This window comes from Callithrix jacchus, chromosome 13 (assembly GCF_049354715.1).
Source record: "Callithrix jacchus isolate 240 chromosome 13, calJac240_pri, whole genome shotgun sequence".
In the NCBI taxonomy this organism is placed as follows: domain Eukaryota; kingdom Metazoa; phylum Chordata; class Mammalia; order Primates; family Cebidae; genus Callithrix; species Callithrix jacchus.
The window spans coordinates 33,186,124-33,201,309 of record NC_133514.1 but is presented as its reverse complement, the minus strand read 5'-3'; the positions used below and the strand labels follow the sequence as shown (position 1 = coordinate 33,201,309).

Here is a 15,186-nt window from a genome sequence, read left to right as displayed (position 1 = left end):
AAGCTGATTCTTCATCACATCATAACTCTAATACTCAAAGCCCATGATATTCATGATCTCCCATAACATACGCTCTATTCCATCTTGGATTTTACCCCTCTCTCCCAACAGTATCCAAGTGTGTAATTCATCTACTACTCTTTGTCTTGCTGTAGGGGATTATGTGTCAAACTCAGATAGGTTCATTGAACACAGTTCTGGTATAAGTCTCCTGCCTGTGACAGACAGCCCCTGAGGACTTTTCATCCCTCCTTCAAGGAGATAGTACTTGGCCCCCTTCCTGCCACTCTGCTTTCCATCTCATCTATCAAGCTGGAAAAAACTTTCTGATACCATTCCTCATAATTCCTGTTCTCCTTGTGGTTTAAGTTCTGCCATCTCACCAAGGACATCAAGTATTCCACATGCACCTTCTTCACAAAGACAAATACTGTGTCACCCTTCATCTTCATCAAGAGTCGTAGCTCAGAGTAATGAACTAGATGCTCAACCACACCATTGGGATTGGACCACTGGCAATAGTACTAAGACTTATTTTTGTAGCTAACAGTATCAGAGAGAAATATGATTTAAAAGCATACTTAGATATGAATACCCAGAATATGACAGCTTGTACCACTACCAATGGGGCATGAAACCCATGCCTCACCTTGGCCTGGTTAATAAAGAAGCTTAAGCAAAGAACAGAGTCAGGTTTTTTAGAGGACTGTTTCCTTCACCCTGGAAGGCATAAGGCCATACACAGATTGGAACTCCTGGCTTTCAAAGAAATTATCCAGGATGGAACTATCGCGTCATTATTGACTTTCTCTCCTCCACTCCACCAGCCCCTCCGCTTTTCTCCTAATTGAGACTAGCTTGCTTGAGTCCAGAAATAACCCCACAGCCTTTCATGTATGTCTTTGTTGGCTTCGTCATCTGCTGGCATCTCATACTGTGCTAACGTATTGTTTGACTTTTACCACAGTCCCTGATTTTATTTCCCAGGTTAAGTCTGACATCCTGTCCAGGTTTCTTCACCCTATAACCACTGTTCTTGCAATTGCTAATCTGATCTCAGCATGCCCATGAGCCATGATGTCACCAAGATAAAATATCTCAAGCTCTTAGAGTAGAAACAAACTGTAGTTCAAAGTCTTTCTTTTATATTTAACTGAAGATAAAACTGTAGAGATTAAGTGATTTACCCAACATCACAAAGTTAATTAATGATGAGAACACAGGCCTTCTGACCTGTAGAACAAATGACCTTCATACACCAACCATGCCATCCCATTCTTAGAAATCATATTCAGCAAGGGACGGAAACCCAAGGAGGGTGTTTCACAACAATTCGAGTTTGGGAACAAATGACTCATCTTGAAGGTTAGGTTCTGTTCTGAGAAACTACACAAGCATTGAAAAGGGATGTTAACAGCTAAAGTTTACAGAGAAATACATCCAGGTACTTTCGTCTTTATAAGCTTCTGAAAAGTTTGCCAAACTAAATCTCAATGGGATTAAAAAGGTGATTCTTTTCTTTAGAGCCAATTTAACAGTATATGAATAAATTTTTATATTTTCTTAGTAATCGTGTATGGATAATATATAAAACATAGTTAATGTACTTGAAAAAGTAATTTTTTCAAACCAAGTTTAATGTCTTAACCTTAAAGGTGGAGGAGATCTCTTGCTGTGCAAAGGGTCTTCTAAAAGTTAAATGGTTGACAATAACTTCCAAAGGTGAAGTTCAAGCTCAGGGTCAAATATCGATGGCCACAAAGTTCTTCCCCTTCCCAAGCACTTTTTTTCCTGTACAAATCATCACTCAACGATCAGGAGTAGCCTGGGAATCATTATGTGCATTTTCATATTTTTTAAACATAGCAAAGTCTAAATTCCATATATTCATAAATCAAGTCCACGAAGAAGAGAAAACAAGACTATTTCCAAATGTCATTGTTTTCTACTTTACTTGCATTAGGTCCATTTTTGGTGCTTTCCAAGTCAAATTTTTCTATAGCATTTTGAGTTTCCCCGATAAATTGCATTGCTGTTTCAGTGTCTGTACTTAAAATGTGCGCCTAATATGTGACTGTTATGTAAGAAGTACATAAAGTTTTACACTAATGTCTATTTTTTCACGGTAATTCTTACATTGTGGGTTTAAGAGCTGTCAAGTGTAGAAAAGGGAGGCTGACAGGTGTAGCTTACAAGTAAATGATCCACTTCCCCGAAATATGTAAGGCTATTCCCAAAGGGATTAGCTTGGGCCAGCCTGGCCTTAGCAAATACTTTTCCTTCATGATACTCTATAACATTTCTGCATTAAAAAGCCCTTTCTTACGAAACTGTTAATAACAGACTTTAACAATAAGTTTTTGAAAAAAAAATCTATAGTTTGGATTCTGCTTTGTGCTGTGCATGCTGGTAACTGAATCCTTCTTACCAGGACAGCTGAAGGATGGCAAATTGTCAGTTCAGAGTCATCTGCTAAGTCATTAGTAGGGGCACTGCCAGCCAGCATCACCAGTTATATCACATTCCAGGGAACAAATGTTTTTGACAGCCAGATGAAACCTGAAAACTCAGGACACTAGAAGTAGTCTGCCCTAACTTCCTGCTATTCATTGCAGTACTTCCTTATACCAAGTCCAGAATTTCTGTATCATCTTGACCTCATAATTCTTATAATTTTATGTGGCCTCAGCATCCATTTTGTTTGGCTATTTAACTTAGATGATAAGTTCTCCTTTTTGTTTCTCTGGTGAGACGAGGTAGCTCTCAACCCGAACCCACACACTCAGCCTTTGGCTTAGGTATATTTCTAGACAACATTTCTTTGCCAGAAAGGGTTTTTAATACTGGCTTGCTTCGAATTTTGTGCCTGCTTGCTTTAAATTACCCAATTGCTCCCCTCGTCCTATGACACTTCAGTTTCTCACCCTGGCCTTCAATAAATACAAGTGCCCCAGTCCACATTCCCCCTTTCCACACTCCCTGATCTCCTTGTGCAGTCTCCAGGCATGCCATGTACTGCCCCCAGTCAGGACCTGTAAGTAACAAAATCTTTATTTCCATCTTCTGTTTCTCCTAATCATTGAAGGGATGCTCTTCATCTTAAAGATTTTAAATTAATACATGACATAACATGTCTTCACAGCTTTATAGAAAGTTTTTGACTGAAAGTTTTCTTAGATGAATGGTTTTTTCATTAATAGATAGTATTTGTGTGCTTATACCACAGATGTATGACAATTGTACTATTACCAGGGGGCCCAGGCATCCTGGTTTTCCCAGAATAGATTCAGTTTAACATCTATTGTCCTGAGACAATTGTTAAGATCTACCCCCTTTCATTCATACCAGACTGAAAAATCCAGTACAAATAACTAGTAATGTGGAATCTTTCCATCAAGCATTGGTCAGACAAATAATTTGATCACTGAAAGTATTTTTCTTTCACTAAATATTATTTTGATTTAGGTCTTTTTCCAAATGGGTTAGTTACAGCTGTTTTCTTCGGAGCTTCTTTTCTGTATTCTATATTATTGTTCCCAACTTTGGGGATACTCAATGAACCCTACATAATTCTGTTATCACCTTAAATTGTTCTTAATCAAGTGAAAAATAATTAAAGTTTGGTATTCAACTTAGAGCTGGCCATCATTCAAATTATCTCAGCCTGGAAATACATTTGAATGGAACATAAGTCTGACAACTAAAAATAATTAAGGAACATTTACATCTTTGCAGTTTACAAAAATGCAACATTTATAGCTTTTATTACATATAGTGCAACATCTTTTCCCACCCTTTCTCAGTACTTTTTCTCCAGATATTCAATCAGGAAAAGATTATTCTTAAAGGTTTTTTATCTCAACCTAATACACAGTACCAAAAATTAGAGTAATTTCAACCCCTGTGGATTGCCAAAAGAGAATACAACTGTAATCAGGAATTTGTCATTGAAGAGGTTATCGAATGACTTTGATAAAACAAATATGAATTGCATCTGCATTAAGTATAAAGAGAGAACAAGAATGAAAAACCAGCACTGTTTTTTTAATGGGACCTAAAGAATAATCCAAAGGAATCACTTAGAATAACATGCTATCAAGAGGTGAGAAAAGGAAAGGGACTACCATGAAATTAATCCCTTACAAAAGAATAGAATAGAGGAAAACAGATACTTGAAAATAAATGCAGGAAGAAGGTATTCCCCTCTATGTGACCCACTCTTGAACACTTTAGAAAGAGTCCTCATTTACCCAGGCAATGACCATTTATTCAACTCTCCATGAGGCTGTAAGATTGCAAGAGGCAGCGGAATCACTAGCACATCTGTACAAATAATGCTAGAAATTTGTACAAAGCTAAACAAAACTAGTTCCCCCAACTCTGAGGTCTGAAAAAATATTTCTTACTATACTTTTCAAAATCCAGAAGGTCCTGTTGATTCATAGCAAGACAAATGTGGGAAGACCTCTTTCTGTTCCATCTGAATGACATTCTTAAAGCATTTTTCTTTTCTTGAGAAAGCAGGCTTTGCTCTGAAGAAAGGTTGGGGTGACAGGCACACTTCGTTTCAAGCAAATTCTATGATAGATGCATGAGTGAACTCACAATATCTCAGAAAGGACCTTTCCCTTTTAAAAGGTCACTGCACAAAACACAATAAAACTATCTCCTATAGCATGCTTTTTTTCCAAATGACATACCTCAAAAGTGCATGAACTGAGGAGAACTTTTGTGCTCCACACTTGGCTAAGGGAATTTTAGAATTTTGCATTATCTTGGGTACTTGTATGTCTGTCCTGCAATATTATTTTCTAGGAAATCTACTGTGTCCTCTGTTACCTCCTCCTGTTTATGGTTTGGTTAAGTTTTATTTTTATAATTTATCCCTGTGATTTACATTTTAATATAACACAACAAAGAATGTAGTTCATGTTTCTCAATAAGTGATAAAGGCATTTTCTATATCTTCTTCTACTTTCAAGAGTCTTCTAAAAGTTCACCTGGCCAACAGCTTCCTATTGTGCCTCCTTCCTTCATTAGCCTTGCTGTGGGCATTCACCAAAATCGAAACACTGAAATATGACTTTCCTAGTTGTGACAAGAGAAAAAATGTACATCAGGAGACAGCAGAGGACTGGGAACCTGTCTGCTGTGATTCATGGTCTTCTACAATGCTCATTTTAAAACATCACCAGTGAAAGGGCAGAGGGCATACAACACTGTACACGACAAACTAGTGTATGTGTTTTTACAGACCACAAGAGGAAGGCGGGAAAGCCTGGAATTGTCTGGCATTGTTGTAGCATCTTGGGAAAAACTGTATACCTATCAAATCGGTAAAGAAAGCTCAGAAGAAAATGTCATCACAAAATGATACACTGAGGAATAGTTGTATGAGGGAAGATAAATTCCAGGGACCAAATATTTGTTGCATACTCAGGAATAATGCAATATTAGAGGTGAGTACAATAATAATTGACTATTGGTCTGGTGCTTTAAAGGAGGTACTTTAAAACTTAAAAATTAAGAATATGTTGTCCAGGAATTCAGAATCCCATTCATTGACTACAGATTCAGTGATGTTCTAGGTAAGTAATTATTAAGAATCAGAAAAGTTTTTTGCCTTCACTCCTTTGAGAGATTCTGCTAAGTATTTTTATGTCAAATATTTACACAAAATTAAATTATATATAAATGAATTATTTTGACAACATAAGTGTAGTATAAAACAAGTTAGCAGAACACAAATGAAGTAAATCATGACCAAGAAAGAGGGTGCTGTTTTGGGATGACAGTGAAGGTGGATGATGGGAAGGAAGTTCATGACACTGGTCTCTGAAAGTAAAAAAATCTTAAAACTTAGCATACTTCTTGACTCAGTTTTAACTTATTTACATGGTCATAATTGTGTTTACTGTTCTATTTTAAGATTTAACAGGCAGAATAGCTGCAGTCTAAAATATGCTATACAGTGACTACAAAATTGGCAGGAGACCCTGAAGAAATAAAAAGAAAACAAAAACTTCAGGGAGTCCAAGGGTAGAAATAAAAGCTATGACTGAAAACAAAACCCAGTGTAAGCTCCATACATAAAACAGCTACTATGCTGTTCTGTGCCGTCCATCATCTCCATTCTAGATGTCAGGAAACAAACAACATGAATAATTCCAAGCAAATAATCATCATCATCTGAAAAAAATAGTAACTATGCAACCCCCCAAACCAAAAACCAAAACAAAGCAAAACAAAAATTATTGTTTGTTATCTAAAAAACTGAACTACCTCCCAGGAGAAAACAAGGCTTTAGTTAGATGCTGGCATCTGGGAATAGCAATTTTCACATTCTCTTATGGTGGAGGCTCATTGATGCCAAATTTCACCTCTTTAATATATCTGATCACCTGCCCCTTCTGCTTTCCTCTATTCCCACAGTTCTCACTCAGGATAAAGGCTTTAAGTATAAATAGTTCATTAGATCAAAAGAAAACCAAAGCAGTCTGACATTTTTCTGCTTAAATACAAATAGACAATTGAGCATAACAAATATATTACGAGATCCAGAAATATTATGGAGAAAGACTAAGATGGACAAGATGAAAACAAATATAGTGCAAGAAAAAAAAGAAAGGAAGGAAGAAAATAGAAACTCTGATAAACTTACACAAATTGGAGAAACTATTACAAAAAAATAAAAATGTAAGGTAAGGACAGTTAAAATAGAGAGCAAAAAAGACTTCCTAGAAACCAAAAACATAGTTGTTGGAATAAATAAACAGAACAGTAGAAGTACTAAAACACAGCAAAGGAACTCTTGCTAATTAGACCAAAGTATAAAGACAGAAATCATGAGAAAGGATAAATCTGGAAGATCTAACATCCAGGTTTTGAAAGTTAGAGAAAGAGAAGAGAGAAATGAAGGAGAGGAAAAATTAAAGAAAAGACGGAAATAAAATTTCCCTTAGCTCAAAGGAAGACTTTAATTTATAGACCAAGAAGTTTTACTGAGTGCACATTGTAATAAGTGCAAAAGGGGTTCTCATCTATGTCATTGAAGACATGTAAATACCTAAAATAATGAGATGCTCCTAAAAGTTTTAATTTTTAAGTTTTCCCTCCTAAAAGGGAAACAGGAAGAGTAAGACTAGTAGTTTATTTCTCATTAATAACAATGGAGTGGTGCTTTCAAATTTTGAAAGGAAAACTCTTTCAACCTAGAATTTTATAGTTGGCTAAAGGGTCACACAAATATGAGAGTATGTAAGAAACAGAACATTTACCTCCTGTTTGCGTTCTCTTAGGAAGTTACTTTATGGTGTATTATAATAAAACCAAAGGATAATTCAAAAAATAGGAAGCTATCAAAACATCAGATCTAACCAAGAAGTTCAATAACACCAGTAACACCAAACTTAGGAGATTAGCAATAAAGCAGGATGTCTTGGAGCTGTAAGTCCAGTATGAAGCAGGGAAAAATAGGACTCTCGAAGGGAGTCCTATTTGAAGTAGGGGAAACTAGACCAAATAGACTAGATAATATGAGAGAGAGTTTAAAAAAAAATGATGATATGATGAAGGAAAACAATACATAAAATAAACACAGCTTAATTTTAAGCAATTGACTAAATATAAGGAAATAATCATTTATTTGAACTCAAATGCTAGGAATTCTTTTCAGTGAGTTATGGGTCATGACACCAATCTCTTAAAAAACATAATCCTAACATACTTTTTACCTAACATTAAATGATATTTATGTGGCCATTAATAATATTAATACTGTTTATTGCTCCATTTTTAAAGTTAACCTTTGGGAAAAGACCATTGTATTTTTTGCAGAAAGTGCAAATATCAACAATCTAAACACAGAAAGAGTGATCAACAGAAGCAGGGCCTGAAACGAGTGAGAAAAAGTTGGGGAAACTGTATGAGACCAAGAACTTCATTTCATCTCATGGGGAATAAAGAGATATTGTTGCAAGACATCAGAATAAGAAAATGGTATTAAGTGTTTTACTTACAGCTTGCAGCTATGTTACAGTTACATGAATAGAAGGAGAAGATTAATAGAAGGAGAGTCAAGTATAAATGAGCAAAATCTCCATCTTCCCAATTGCAGAATGAATTACCTAACTCTGATTGATTCAGAAATTGAGTGCCCTACCAGAATGCCTAACATAGCCAGTAAAAAATTTAAAAATTAAAAAGAATTAAAAAGATTTCTCTAGTGAAAGAGAATGGCATTGAGGAGAACAGAGCAAGAGACTTATACATTTCATCAGCAGTATTTTGATACGGCTTCGTGTGAGCAATGATGTAATACTTTGATAAGTAAATATGTATTTGTGTGTATAATAATAGTAATCATAAAGTGCTTTTTGTGTGCAATGCGTGCATTGTGCTAGGTACCAGTATAATGTCAGGTTCTTATTTATTATATAGGCTATGTATAACTTTTATATAGAGGGCTTCATAAATAGCCTTTAAATACAGCCATGCCCCTTGACTTACAAGTTTCAGTTCCTGAAGATTTTCTTCTTCCTTCCCTATAAAATTTGATGATTAGCAATTAAATAAACAAGTTTAATTATGTTCCTTCACCGTGTCCTTTTTAAAAAAAATTAAATTGATACATAATAGTTGTACATATTTTTGAGCTACATATGGTGATTTAATACATTTGTACAATTTGTAAAGATCAAATCAGTGTCATTGGAATACGTATCACCTTAAATGCTTGTCTTTTGTTTATGCTAGAAACATTCAATCTATTCTCTTTTAGTTATTTTGAAATAGAAAGATTTTTGTACACAACAGTCACCCTATTGGTCTATTAAACACACTTTTCTAAATTGCAAAAACACTAGAAAGGTATAAATACAGGGAACCTGAGGGCAAGGTGTCATTCACTAATAGAAGGACAAAGCCCAGGAGGACAAGGTCAGGAACCATAAAGATATTTTTCTCACTTCACTATTTCAATAAGGCCCTTTATCTTCATAGGCTTTCAGTTTTGGAACCCAGTAAGTACTTCGCTTATACTTATACAGGAAAAGTGAAAAGTTCAAAAAGACTGAACTGATCCTTAACCCAGTGACCTAGAAGACAGGGTATGTTTATCAAACCAGTCTGTTGAAGTTGAAAGTTTACAAAACATCGGCAGCGGGGAACAGGAGTGGTAAAAACCTCTGAACATGAAACATTTCACTCAGTTCTCTTGATGTATCTTGTTTTGAAAAATTCACACCCAATGGCCCATATTAATGAGGTGACAATTAAATCACAAGCCATGTCAGAAGCTGAAGAATGACTTTAGGACAAATGTTTATCGTTCCAGGCCATGTGCAAACCTTTGAACCTTTGTGAAGTTCAAACATGCAGAACTCAATGCAATGCACCAGGCCTTTTGCCAATGTAGGACTCAATACAAAATAAATAAATGGGAAAAGAAAAGCAGTAACTGATCAAGTACAATATTGTTATACAGTTGTATAATTCCATAATTCCAGATTATCTTAGGATTTAAATATAAACATATTATGTCTATAAAGGGATCTATTAACATAAATTAGAAGTGCTTGTCATATCAGTTTAGAAAAAGAAACTGATCAATTCTCATCAAAGGTCAAAGATACAGTGCAATTATTCTACTTTTTGCCATCTTTATGGTGAAGAAGCTGACGTCTTTGAAGGTGACCCAGAAACTATTGGGAGATGGTGTGTCTCCAGCTGTAGGGTAGATGATAGCAAGAGATTCTGGAGCCAATTCACAAATAGATCCAGGAGATGTTAGAAGTCAGTCTACTCATTAATGCAAAAAAGTACCTGCATTCCCCAAATCATCTCTTTATCAACTTTACTATCGCTTTGCCATCTCCAAAAGAGGAGAATCAAGATTTTAGATTATTTTTGTTGTTGTTACTGCTTTTCATACTTTTCCAAGGCAAGCCATATTTTCACTTCAATTTGCATTAAACACTAGGGGCAGAAAACACTATTATTTCCCCTTGGGTCTCATAGTCTTGGCATTTTTGCCACTTCAGGAAATGCAGTGAAGAAATAGAGGTATTTTCAGTGCCAAGGACTGCAATGAGTTGATTTGCAGGATTTAAAAATAAAATATATAATTAAATAAATGTGAGGTTAGGTCAGTAAACTATACATGTTTGATTGGTACGTTTGAACATAGCCCTGATATCAATAAAGATAATATGGAAGTAATTTTAGGGCAGCAAGTCTGAAATATGATTGATACTCAATGAATTAATACTATGATAGACAAAAGCCTAATGAATTGTGTCATACACATTTATTGGAGAGAGGTAGTTGGTTGAGAAAAGCAAAGAAAAAAGAAAGGCAGAAAATAAACATTATTGCACCCACATTGGTTATAGAGACTAAAGCAGTATTGTTTTCTGGGTGAGGCCAGCCTGGTAGAGGTGGGGATGTTAAAACCTTCTTAATTGGAAGACAGAACATAAGATGTATCTTCCCATTGTTTTAAAGCCGTATTCTCTAGCAACTTTCAGAAAATTTGGCATCTTGTGTCACTCATCTACAGGGAGACAATGAATTTATCGGGCTAACTAAACATTCTCATCAGACAGATGCATTTCTCATTATAAATTGATAATTTGGCATTCTGATTACAATTTGGATCCCCATGTTGCTTCTCTACCGGGAGAAGAGTCTGTGAATTGTTGTTGACTTGAGCACCATGTCCAATTTAACAGTTATATTGCTCATTGTAAATAATATCTTGGCACTCTGGTTTGTGTTTAATACAACATGTGAATGATGTTAACATGAACCTCATTTTGAGAAACAGATCTACTTCTACCTAGTCTGCTAGCAAAATCACAGTTCTCAGCCTGTAGTCCTGAGAATCATATCACCAAGGAAAACACCACAAAGGGGGCTCTATCTGGGTAGCCAGTCTCCATTCAAGTCTTCCAGCCTCTGAATATACCGTTGAGATAAAAAACATAAGAAAGACATCTTATTTAAAAGCGGTGAGTAAGAATACAGCTATTGAAAGCAAAAAAAAAAAAAATAGTGTCAAAATATGTAGTATGTCTTCCTGTAGGCTTTGTGACAAGGGAGGAGGGAGAGAAGAGAAAAAAATGAACTCAGATTATGTAATTTGCCAAATGTCATTATAGTAACTTTAGAGTCTATATTTGTCTTCTGAGAAATGCTTTGCCTTACTGTAATCTCTAAAACAGCAGTCAGATTTTCAATGGAATTACATTTGAATAAATAGTGAGGAAGAGAACTTATTTAGTCAAGGCCCTTAAGCATATGATAAATTTATTATACTAATTCCCAGAAGGAAATGACTTAATTCTCAAGGAAAATGATCAATGTCAGTCAGAAAATTCTTACAACTGGCACATTAAATAGATATTGAAATGTATTATATAGAAAGATATATTTTTATCCTTAGAGCTCAAATGTTACACACAAAAAGTCACCTAAAACTATCACATTATATCTTTATCCTAAAATGTTTGAGGAGGAATAATAACATTCAGCTAATACAAAACTTGCAGCTTCTCTCTGTAATTCCAGCACTTTGGGAGGCCGAGGCAGGTGGATCACCTGAGGTCAGGAGTTCGAGACAAGCCTGGCCAACATACTGAAACCCTATCTCTACTAAAAATGCAAAAAAAAAAAAAAAAATTGTCAGGGATGGTGGCACATACCTGTAGTCAAAGCTACTCAGGAGGTTGAGGCAGAAGAATTGCTTGAACCCAGGAGGTAGAGGTTGCAGTGAGCAAAGATCATGCCACTGCACTCCAGCCTGGGTGACAGAGTGAGGCTCCACCTCAAAAAAGAAAAACGAAATAAATAAATCTGCTTTTCAAGGGAAATACTTGCTTTTGAGGCAGTAAACACCTAAGTTTAAGTTTAACTGAGGCAGAGATTATGCTGAAGAGACAGAGAAGCCTCTGGGGAGGTGATACTAATTCCTTCATATGTCATAGTGCTTCTAATTACTTTTTGCTTTCATTACCCAGTTAATTACTACAGTGTAGAACTGATCTGTAAGACAGTAATAGCCCTAACACCATAACCAGCAGATAAATCAGAGAATAGAAAGGAACTTCAAAAACTTGCTCAAATTTTTCTTGGTTTTGCACACAACTTCCAAACATCATAATCTAAATGCTTTAATAATATGATTAAACATATGATTAACACAGATATTTGGGTAGCTTGGAACTTCAAACTTCTGTTGGTGACTGCAGGCCACACTTGTTTCCCTCTTGACTAATTCTTACTGCATTTATTGTCACATGCAGTTGACTCTTTACTCAATAAGCATTCATTCATTCAAAGTGCTAACTGAACGTTTTAGCCAACACCCTTGGGGATACAAAGATACAGATATTGGCCACTGTCCTCAAAAACTCACAGTCACATGATATTCTCTAATTACCACCACTGCACAGCATAATATTATCTTCGCCTGCTGGACAGAGAGATATGCAATGAGATTTCCCCTTGCATTTATTCATCATTTCCATGTCTGTATTGGGAATTCCTGCATATACCACAGCATACAATGTAGTGGTAGGCAAAAAGGAAGTTCTCTAACAGTACTTTGTGCCTGATTAAGGGATAAAATGCCATCTTCAATTGAAACTGTAGGAATGTACAGCTAACAATGTCATATTTAGGCTACTACATTACTCCACTTTTTAACTGTCTATACTGGTTTTTTATTCATTAATTTTTGATAATGAGCCAATAATACTTTTGTAACAAGGAAAATATAACCAATGAAAGTTAATAAGAAAGAACTGCTGAATGTTTCAAATATGTTTGTGCTGTCTCACAAACAGCACAGATACGTAGTAACAATTATAGCATTTAAAGAACATTTAGCTCAATGTGGGGGGGAAAAGTTCCTGGTTTGCTGGAGAAGAGAGATTCTGCTCACCAGGACTCCTCATCATTCTTTTTGTTCATGTATCCAACCTATTAGAAACTGTTATAACAACAGAGATGCAGTAAAAAGCCCTTTGCAATTCACCTTTAATCCTTGACCCTTGTTATATCTGTCACTTTTAATACATGTGTTCTCTCCATGGTATTAACTGACATGTTTGATAACTAAACACATCATGTCAGAGGCCACCCAGTAGCTTTCATGATGAAAAAAGGTTTGATCCCAAAAACAAAACCCCCTCATCCTAGTTGTTAAGCCCATTTCTAGTGCTGCAAATTATTCCACAAAGCTGAGCAGAAGAGTGACCGAAAGCATAAGGCTCAATCAAGACCTCCTGGGGGCTCTTCTTTTTAATTTTAACCTCAATCCATGGCTACTCATGAAAATATTATTCTATTCATTTTCTCATTCATTCAACACATGCTTGTAAAGCATGTATCTGCCTGGTATTCTGCTAAGCCCTGAGGACTCATGGCAAGTAATGAAATGGACACTGCCCTCACACACCTTTTTCTCAAATATGTATACTTAGCAGCCAGACAGCATCATTTCTAGAGTCAATTCAGTCAGCCAGGCAATTCATGTCCCCTGGCAGTTAAGGGGTCTCTAAAATAGATCTGCATCTATCAGTTCTTCCATCAGCATTTCTGCCACTGTTTGCATCATTCATTCCTCTTCTCACATAACTTAGCCAATGAATGTTTCTCTACTTTCAAGGAAGTTCATTCTGTGTTTGCTACCAAGGTTTTCTGTTTGTGGTGGTAGAAGACACAGTATAGCTAACCACATTGGCTAGACCTAATGTTGAGCTCCACAGTGCAACAGAAGCAGTAATCTTACCTTATTCACATCCAACATAAACATGCAGAAAGAACCCTGGTTCTCCTCAGTTTCAGAGTGTCTATAATGGGCATGTCATCCATAGAACTATGAGAGAATATAAATATTAAAAATTATGGCAAAGTGACTGTAATTTAGGATTTTTCCTTTTTGCGCTAACCTATTACAGTAACACTCTGCTGCACATAAAAACGAGGTAAACTGTGTCCTGTTTCTTTCACATTTCTACATGAGACGAAACTTGATTTTGTTTGTCCACTCAAAATTTGATTTCTAGACCCTACAGCTTGATAAAATATAGACCCTTAGATCTATAAATAAGGAGAATAATTTCTAAACTGCTTTTTTTTTTTTAGATTTGAAAATGCAGAGGCAGGAGGATTGCTTGAGGCCCGGAGTATGAGACTAGTCTGTCAGCACAGTGAGACCCTGTCTCTATAGAAAAATACAAATAAAAAATTAGCAGGCATGGTGGTCCATGCCTGCAGTCCCAGCTACTCAGTAGGCTGAGGTGGGAGGATCATTTGAGCTGAAGAGTTTGAGGCCAAAGTGAGCTATGATCATACCACTGGACTCCAGCCTGGATGACAGAGCAAGATCTTGTCTCAAGAAAAAGAAAGGAAAGAAAATGTAAAGAACTTGAAATAGTTGTATAGCACAAAGCAAACGAAATGCCCAACCATATGACTATTACAGAGATGGAAGCTTAATACCCCTCTTGGGATTCTCTCCTGTGTCCCAGACCTATTTGTATCTTACTACTGACTCTGCTTTCTACCTGTATATCCCATGGAAACCCCAACTCAACATTTCAAAGCCATTTGCATTCTCTTGATAATAACTGCTATTCCTCCTACTCGTCATGTTGCCTTAACTCCCTGAGATGCCAGAAATCAGGGTACCATGCTAAGCCTTCCAAGTTCAGTAAATTCTGCTCTTTTAATGTCTCAACAAACACTTCTCCACCTCCCTGCTGCAAATATGAACATATCGCTCTTTAACTTAAAATACTATGTTGTAAGGTTGAAGTCAAAACTATGTAGTATGCCAAAAACCAGCTCACATGTGCTGGTCCTTGGTTTGAATCCCCCTGCTGTCCAACAACTCTCTCATCATTCCTCCTCTCACACCTTGTCATCCAGGAATATGTGATTTGTTGTTGTTGCTGCAGTTTCTGAATACTGCAATCTGTCTCCTGGAGGCTTTCATGGATGCATTTCTCTTTGCCCTTCACCTGGCTGAGGTTGATGGCATGCCATAATTATGCTCAGATGTAATTCTCTGAGGAAACTTCCTTACCCTTTCTTCCCCACAGCTAGCAAACTGTTGGAGCTGGACATTCCTCCTCTGAGCTCCCACGTTTACATATCCTGTCTTTATCAGTGTCACAGCAT

At 36.3% G+C, this 15,186-nt stretch overlaps 1 protein-coding gene and 1 long non-coding RNA gene across 8 annotated transcripts in view; both read right to left on the bottom strand.

Moving 5' to 3' along the window:
• Positions 1–15,186, bottom strand: part of NRG1 (neuregulin 1) — a 1,138,183-nt gene that overhangs the window by 715,338 nt on the left and 407,659 nt on the right. The window lies entirely within an intron of this gene.
• LOC108587935 (uncharacterized) overlaps positions 1–15,186 on the bottom strand; it is a 100,525-nt gene that overhangs the window by 26,206 nt on the left and 59,133 nt on the right. The window contains exon 4 of the long non-coding RNA XR_004732484.3: positions 1–15,186. This exon is cut by the window's left edge and continues 26,206 nt beyond it. This is a non-coding gene — a long non-coding RNA (uncharacterized LOC108587935).